The sequence below is a fragment of the Eurytemora carolleeae genome, unplaced genomic scaffold (genome assembly GCF_000591075.1).
Source record: "Eurytemora carolleeae unplaced genomic scaffold, Eaff_2.0 scaffold151, whole genome shotgun sequence".
Lineage (NCBI taxonomy): Eukaryota > Metazoa > Arthropoda > Copepoda > Calanoida > Temoridae > Eurytemora > Eurytemora carolleeae.
In genome coordinates this window covers 375,496-383,538 of record NW_019396353.1, presented here as the reverse complement: position 1 = coordinate 383,538, position 8,043 = coordinate 375,496, and the positions used below count along the sequence as shown (strand labels likewise).

The following is an 8,043-nucleotide window of genomic DNA, read 5'->3' as shown; positions in this document are numbered from 1 at the left end:
AGTTACTCTCACTTTTTGATTGGCATGGCATCACGATTAAAGGCTTTGTCTGATAAAAGATAAATGAGATATCCTTGACATTTTCTTAATTTTTATTTTTCAATTTCAATCTTATGTTATACTCCCTCCCTTTCTTTATACACTGCTCCTAAAAATTACCATTTCTGTCCCTAAAAACCCCCCTTTATCCATTCCTACCCCTGGACCCCTACAAAATGTTAAATAGAGCCATCTGTTTCAAGGATTCAGGAGACCGAATGTCAATTTTCCAAACTAATTCTTTATTTAAAAAAGGATTGTTCCTCGCTATCCCGGTACCCCCCCCCCCTCAGTTAGTTTTTACACTCCCCCCACCTCCATGTTAGTTTTAACACCTCCTCCCCCCTCCCTCTACACATTTAATAACGCTTGGTTGAACTGTAATAGTAAAATTGATTTGTTTGTATACAGAATACACATACACGCATCTGCACGCACACACAAACATGAACATGAACGAACACGACGTTAAAAGAAGGAATAAGTAGAGTAGGGATGAGTAAAGGAAAGGATGAGTAGAGTGTGGATGAGTAAAGGAAGGGATGAGTAGAGTGTGGATCAGTGAAGGAAAGGATGAGTAAAGGAAAGCATGAGTATAGTGTGAATGAATAAAGGAAGGGATGAGTAGAGTGTAGATGAGTAAAGGAAGGAATGAGTAGAGTGTAGATGAGTAAAGGAAAGAATGAGTAGAGTGTGGATGAGTGAAGGAAAGGATGAGTGAAGGAAAGGATGAGTGAAGGAAAGGATGAGTAGAGTGTGGATGATTAAAGGAAGGTGAGATAGAGTGTGAGACTGTATAATATAAGATAACAGTAAAATAAGAAAAGAATTATATCTTTAATATATAATAAAATAAAGTGTTTTAAATTTCAGAATAAGAAAAGAATTTTTTGTTCTATATTATAAAATGATATAAAGAGTTGTAGATTGTAGAATGAGAAATGATGGATTACTAAAATACATTTCATTTTAATATCCGTATAGAACTGTATAGAACTATATAGAACTGTATCGAACTACACTGTGGATTTCATTATGGTTTATACATATGGAAATTTCATATATTACTTTTCCCAACTGCAGGGTTTCCCTTTAGTTTAAATTAAAGGGGATAGAGTATGGACAAAATATTGTTAGTGAAAGTGTAGATGGGTGTCTCCAAAAAAAGGACTAAGCGAAGAAATCAACAACCCTTTTTGATGTTTTTAAAACCTAGATTTTTAATTTTTTTACATGCAGTTACAGTGGTGTATTAAATTAATACTGAAGTGCTTTTTAACTCATCAACTGTAGGTCTATCTGTACATTGTACAATTGTACACTACACATTACACACTGTGCACAGTTCTTAAACTTGAATAAGAAATGGAAGCTTTGTTAAAATTCTAGCCTGGGTTCTTATTTTTATCCCTTTAAATTGAATAAAATGAGACCCTGGTTAGAATGAGTTTTGAATATTGTAGTGTCAAATATTCCGTAGATTAAATAGTCGGGGTTTTAAACTAGTCTTTAGGGGAGCAGGGGGAGAGGGAATAGTCTTTAGGGGAGTAGGGGCAGGGGGTATAGTCTTTAGGGGAGTAGGGGGAGGAGGAATAGTCTTTAGGGGAGTAGGGGGGGAATATTTTTTAGGGGAGAAGGGGGAGGGGAATAGTCTTTAGGGGAGTAGGGGGAGGTGGAATATTCTTTAGGGAAGCATGGGGAGGGGGTAGTATTCTTTAAGGAAGCATGGGGATGGGGTAGTATTCTTTAGAACGGGGGTAGTTTAGAACATGTAGTCTTTACTCTTTAGGAAGTAGGATGCAATGGATAAAAGTCTCTTACTGGAGTCCATTGATGGAGGATTGGGGGAAGGGAAGTCTTAAGGAAAGAGGAGGGTAGAGGAGAAAAGTCTGTGGTAGGTAGAACAAATGAAGAATTGGAGATAAGTCTTTAAAAGAATCACAGATCAAAGTGAAAATAAAGATCTATATAGAAAGGAAACTAGTAAGGCTGGAATAAAGAGTGAAGTTAGAAGAATAGGAATAAAAGAGAAAAAGAAAACCAGAGAAAACATTCTAAGAAGAAAGTGAACAAATATTGTTAGTTTAGACAAAGGTGGGAGGAGATTGCATAAAGCTCCTCTTTGCATGATAAACTGAAATCACCAACTGGAAAATTAACAATTTTGCAACTTGATGTATTCAGCATATCCATCTAATAGTATGTATGTGTGTAATCTGTATATGTATATTTTAAGGGTGTCTAATAACGTTGTTCGATGGTGGCTTCATTACCTGTACTCCAGGGTGTCTAGAATACCTGTACCTCCCCTGCCTTTACTCCAGGGTGTCTCCAATACCTGTTGCTCTTCTGCCTTTACAACAGGGTGTCTCCTATACCAGTACCTCCTCTGCATTTACTCTAGAATGTCTCCAATACCTGCACCTCCTCTGCCTTTAATCCAGAGTGTCTCCAATACCTGTACCTCCTCTGCCCCTCCTCAAGGGTGTCTCCCAATATCTGTACCTCCTCTGCCTTTACTCTAGGGTGTCTCCAATATCTTTACCTCCTCTGCTTTTACTCTAGGGTGTCTCCAATACCTGTACCTCCTCTGCATTTACTCCAGGGTGTCTTCAATACCTGTATCTATTGTGCCTTTACTCCAGAGTGTCTCCAATACCTGTACCTCCTCTGCCTTTACTCCAGGGTGTCTCCAATACCTGCACCTCCTCTGCCTTTACTCTAGGGTGTCTCCAACATCTGTACCTCCTCTGCCTTTACTAAAGGGTGTCTCCAATATCCGTACCTTATATGCCTTCACTCTAGGGTGTCTCCAATACTATGCTCAAGGGTGTCATCCAGGGTGTCTGCAATACGTGTTCTCTTTTATGCTTATACTCCGGGTGTCTCCAATACTATTCTAAAGATGTCTTCTATAGTTTAGCAAAATCAAGAATGACAAGAGAAAAGTTGTACACTGTCTCCTCCCTATCCCACCTTTTTATTGAAGAAACAAAGCCAAGTTAATTTGCGGTAAATGAATATTCAAAAATAGTTGGATAAAATAATAGTTGCACAAATAGTTAGATAGATTAATAGATGGATAGATAGTTAGATGAATGAATAAACGTGATATTAGTTTTTTTGAGAAGAACAATCATGTTTTGCATTTCTAATATGTAAACGAATAAATTTGTACTGCTGCGTAAAATAGAATCTAGAGGAGCTACGAGGTCACAAAGTCGAACCGGAGACAGGGAAAAAGTTTTCTCTTCTTCTTCTATCTATAGTTTGCATTGCCCCCGCCCCTCCCTCCATCTTGAACTTATAGTTCTGTGATTGGCTTCATAATATACTAATATCTGATCGAATGTAACATATCTGTAACCCTGTGCACTTTGTCTGCTTAAAGGAATTGAGTCTTTGAAACAAACTCAAATTTTCTAATCTTTATATCTTTGCAACCTGATGGCGTTAACCTTAGTTATTTCAAACTTAGATTATTTGATCTAGCAGAATTGATAGGTATACGACATATCTAAGGTGTACAATATTACATTACAAAACCCTTTACTACTATGGTTGTGGTAACATCGGCTTTTTTGTTCTTATATTATATAACAAACTTTCTCGAGAACTCTAATTGAAAAAAAATATAGCAAAAATTACCTTTTCTTTTTGAATTAATGTCTGTTGTCTAAAAACTTTCTCAAATACTAAACATTACAATTTTAGGTAAATCCCAAGCCAGCTGTTTTTATAGCCATTCAAAGTTATAAATAGTAATTGTATTGTTGATTAATAATTGCGTTTCTAATAAAGTTATTCTCCCCCTTCCTATCATAAAAATACCCCCCGATATTAGTTAGATAGATTAATAGATGGGTAGATAGTTAGATGAATGAATAAACGTGATATTAGTTAGATAGTGAGGTTGGTTTATGAGAAAAATGAAAGGGATGAACACTTAAAAAAATCAGGATTTCAGGTTGTTTTGTGAAATAATGAGAAGTTAGGGTTTCTGTAGTTTGGAAGTGGAGTTTAGGCTGTATAAGGGAATCATTAGAGGACAGAGGTGTCATCGGAAATCTGAAAAGGTAGGTCTGCGGAGTCATCGGAGAACTGAACAGGTAGGTTAGGGGAATCATCGGAAAAATGGACAGGTTGAATAAAGGAATCATCGAAGAATCGGAGAAGTAGATTAGGGTTGTCATAGGGTCAGGGAAGATATCGGAGAACAGAAGGTTTGTGGGAGAAGTAAGGAACCCGGAGAAATTCAGAAAAGGATGGAAGAAGTAAGGAACACGGAGAAATTAAGATAAGTTTTGGAGAAGTAAGAAACCCAGAGAAATAAAAAAAGGATGGAAGAAGTAAGGAACCCGGAGAAATTAAGATAAGTTTTGGAGAAGTAAGAAACCCAGAGAAATAAAAAAAGGATGGAAGAAGTAAGGAACCCAGAAAAATTAAGATAAGTTTTGGAGAAGAAAGGAACCCGGAGAAATTAAAAGGATGGAAGAAGTAAGGAACCCGGAGAAATTAAGATAAGTTTTGGAGAAGGAAGGAACCCGGAGAAATGAAGATAAGGTTGAAGAATTTAGATATCCGGAGAAATGACGATAGGGTTAGAATAAGTAAGGTATCCGGAGAAATTAAGACAAGGTTGGGAGAAGTAGGGTTCACCTAAACACTGGAGAAGCCTAGAACGGAGCATGATTCGCAGGTTTCCTAGTTTCCTCAACTCACATATTTTCCTGCAAAAAAAGGGTTGAAAAGAAGAGTTCATCAGCCTTTAGTGATTCAAGTACTGGAACTGTGCACACTAAAACTACTGTATAATGTCCCTGGAATTCTTAATTGAAATTTTCTTTTTCTCCAAACTTGTGTGAACTGTGGAAACCTTACTGGTCGACTGATCTTGAGCTGAAAGAAATCAATCCTTTAGTTTAACGAATACAATTTTAACTTCGCAGCAAAAAATTTAGTTAAATAATTGTTTGATTCTAGCTTTCAAGGATTACAAGGAAGTAGGAAGTAAAGCGAAGAATTCTAGATTTTCTTGCTTTCTCTTGAGATAGGGTTAGTTTGGTGTTTTTCCAAAGGCATTTTCCCAAGGGCGACATCCTAAGTGACAATTTCCCAAGTGTTAACTTCCCAAATGTGCAATTTCCAAAGCGGCAACTTCCCAAAGATTCGGTTAGGCCTTCTCTGAAGCGACGCAGACTTCAATGAGGGCCGAGCTCTGCGGCTAGGATGTAATAGGGGGCCAAGCACTGCGGCTTGAACATGCTAGGGGCCGAGCGCTGCGGCTAGGATGCCCTTGGAATGTTGCCGTTTTGGGGAAAACCTTTGGAAAATACCTAACATCGTTAGTTTGACCCCTAGGTTCCAAAGATTGAATATCTGATGGTTTGTGTTTAAGGTTTGAGATTGGATTAGGTTTGTGAATAGTTTGATAGGTTTGTGAGAAGTTGAGAGTGAATCCACGTCCAGTGATTAATCCTTGAATACTAGAATATTGACCAGGAGAATATATACATATATCCAACCCTGGAGTAATCTTATTTCAGGATTAGACACTAGATATATACAATTCTAAGTGCTACAGGGAGAGGGGGGACAAATGACTCAGATACGTTGACAGATAGATACACACAGATAGAGAAATGGGGACTGAGAGAAGTCTGTTTTTTTATGTTCCTCCATTGTTTTTTAGCTTGAAATCTGTTAGTCACTTTTATACAGACACTCCAGTTGAAAAAAATGTTAATAAAAATAATGGATAATCATCATGGCACTTGAAATTACGTCTACAGTCATTTTCAGCGCATTGTTTTATGATGAATTTTTTTTAATTTCAGATTTTAGAAAAAATCCTTCTAAACATAAACCCAAACTGAAAAAGTATATTTATTAAAGAAAAATCATGTATATCTCATAGCACTTCAAATTACCTCTACAGTCCTTTTCAACACATCGTTTTTTAAAATACTAACTGAAATTCTCGGCGTTGCCCTTGAAATTAACAAAAAAATCAAGAAAATTTGAAGAACAAAATTCTAACTCGCAAAAAATAGAAATTTTTAGACTATGTCACCCACGAGATACCGATGGGTTCCCTCAAAAAAATTCAGCCAAATCGGTTCAGCCGTTTGGCCAGCTATAGCTGACACATAAATATATATACACAATATAATACATATATACAATACTTGTATATATATATATGAGCGAAGAGCTTTATTATAAAGATTTTTCTTAAAACTTCAGACTAAAATACAAAAAAATAGTAGCCGTCGAATCATCATCGAATTATGATTCTTCATGAAAACTCAGTTTCTTAATAGCAAAGATGTGTAATTGATTTATTTTTATTTTCATAAAAAAAATGAAATTTGGCAACCTGTAAATATTTGTCGCGAAAATCGCGCCTCACCAAATTTTAATACAAGCTAGCCGTATCATGATTTTGCCAATTACTCCTTTTAATCAGCTAGAAACTTGCGCGTTCACTGTGATTTAAAGCTCTCAAGCTCTCAAGCAAAAATACATGAGAATTTTTCCAATTACTTTTTAAAAACCAAAGCTAACAACAAGTGTTTCGCGCCGGTCGGCGACTTATAAGTTAACATGAAGGACTGAAATGTTTTCTCTCAGAACGAAAGGTACAGAACGGTAGAAGGAAAAGTTTATTCATCTTCAGGTGTTTATACACTAGAAATACATCATAATTAGAAAAATACAAATAATGTTCAACTGTTTACATATAAAAATTATAAGAAATTAGTATTAATTACATACCAATGACGCTCTGGGGTGCAACTAGATCCTTCAAGTATTCAGTCAACACTGACTGGTTTATGGATCAGTTTGTATATAGTGCAGTACGGTCAATGTTTGTAAACAAAACCGGACCAGAATAAACAGCAAATCAAGGAAATAGGGGCGTTCAATTTTCTTATATTAATTCATTAAACCAGAAAAGATCGCGATATAAAACTCGCGATGTACTGTGGAAATGTACATTTAAAGGTCTACGAAAAAGAATAAGTGAGTTAGAGCGGTAAAATCAATTTTTACCCTGTCTTTAAAATTAATGAGACTTGTTATAAGCAGATTGAATCTATGTGCGTTATAGCATTAATATCTTCATAACCAGGATTAGAAAAAAGAACAGTCGCTCGGAACGCAGGAATGAATGGGAAAGACCTGACAATACTAACCGGCCTGCAATACTAACCGGCCTGCAATACTAACCGGCCTGCAATAACCTTTCCATAACTCCATGTTTTGAACAATGTAAAAGAAGAGAAATATTCTAAACACATGTATGAAAATTCGTTTCTTATTATGTTTCACGATATTCTTAATATGAAGATATGAGTGGGTTGGCCTAGTTTGGCGGTAAAGGATGGAGGCAGTATATATATATATATATATATATTGAATCATAATTTCCGTTATGATTGGGTTTCCTAGGCCGAACCTTACTCCGAGTCTCCTGGTTTCCTATTGGTCCGCTCAAACCTACTCTCTGGTCAGTTTCATATTAATATATCGCACCGTGGCTCCATCCCTCCTTGCCAGCTTAATATCGATTTATGACGTCATCGAACCTTTCACAGCCCTGTCTTTAATAAAGATACGTATTTAGATTTAAATTGAAGGCACGACGTACGTATCAAAAATAAAAGTTTTTAAAGATTAATAAATGGATACGCAGAAAATTCATAAGAATCTTGCTTTTATAAAGGGATTTTCGTGTTGGGATAAAATATCATCGATATAAGAGTTGTTTTCAAACAAAGAAAAAAACGTAGAATTTTCTAAAAATTAAACTTAATTTACATTTTTTCTTATAAATTTCATTTCTTGTTTCATTTCTGTTTGATGTTCAGAATATATTGTTTTGTATATTTCTTTAAATCGGTTTTTTTTCAGAACAAATCTTTAAAGTTTTTCCTCGGTAATCTTTTACACCATCATGCTCAACCCTTCAAATTTTCCGACTTGTCCCCCCTCCCCCCC

General features: G+C 36.0%; 1 long non-coding RNA gene across 1 annotated transcript; it reads right to left on the bottom strand.

Annotated features, from left to right (window-relative positions):
- Positions 1–2,759: 2,759 nt before the first annotated feature.
- LOC111701576 (uncharacterized) lies at positions 2,760–6,935 on the bottom strand. The gene is made up of 3 exons (XR_002765222.1): positions 6,817–6,935; positions 4,699–4,769; positions 2,760–2,938 (listed from the first exon to the last, which is right to left on the bottom strand). It is a non-coding gene; the product is annotated as an uncharacterized LOC111701576 (long non-coding RNA).
- Between the last annotated feature and the right edge of the window lie 1,108 nt (positions 6,936–8,043).